Source organism: Sapajus apella, unplaced genomic scaffold (assembly GCF_009761245.1).
Source record: "Sapajus apella isolate SASKATOON/1434 unplaced genomic scaffold, GSC_monkey_1.0 scaffold62, whole genome shotgun sequence".
Taxonomy (NCBI): Eukaryota; Metazoa; Chordata; class Mammalia; order Primates; family Cebidae; genus Sapajus; species Sapajus apella.
In genome coordinates, this window is record NW_022437002.1 from 730,622 (window position 1) to 731,354 (window position 733).

At 49.2% G+C, this 733-nt stretch overlaps 1 protein-coding gene across 1 annotated transcript in view; it reads right to left on the reverse strand.

Moving 5' to 3' along the window:
• The window catches only part of TAF12 (TATA-box binding protein associated factor 12), a 45,881-nt gene that overhangs the window by 11,161 nt on the left and 33,987 nt on the right, over positions 1 to 733 (reverse strand). The gene's annotated exons all lie outside the window — the stretch shown is intronic.

Below are 733 nucleotides of genomic sequence, written 5' to 3' on the forward strand. Positions count from 1 at the left end.
GGTGCCCAGCTAATTTTTTGTATTTTTAGTAGAGACGGGGTTTCACCATGTTGACCAGGATGGTCTTGATCTCTTGACCTCATGATCCACCCGCCTCGGCCTCCCAAAGTGCTGGGATTACAGGCTTGAGCCACCGCGCCCGGCTGGATTTTATTCATTCTATAGAAAATTTTAGAGACTCAGAGAGACTAATTTGTTCATGGCCATGTAAGGAGAAAGCAGGAGGCCAGGTGCAGTCACGCATGCCTGTAATCCCAGCACTTTGGGAGGCCGAGTTGGAAGGATCATTTGAGGTCAGAAGTTTGAGACCAGCACAACAGTACTGAAAGACCCTCATCTGTATTTAAAAATGAATAAATTGAGGGTGGACATGGTGGCTCACACCCGTAATCCCAGAACTTTGGGAGGCTGATGTGGGCAGATCATTTGAGGTCAGAAGTTGGAGGACAGCCTGACCAACATGGTGAAACCCAGTCTCTAAGGGTCAGGTGTGGTGGCTCACTCCTGTAATCCCAGCACTTTGGAAGGTCAAGGCAAGTGGATCACCTGAGGTCAGGAGTTTGAGACCAGCCTAACCAACATAGTGAAACCCTGTTGCTACCAAAAATACAAAATTAGCTGGGCATGGTGGCGTGTGCCTGTAATCCCAGCTACTCTGGAGGTTGAGGCAGGAGAATCTCTCGAATCCAGGATGCAGAGGTTGCAGTAAGCCAAGATGGTACCATGGCACTCC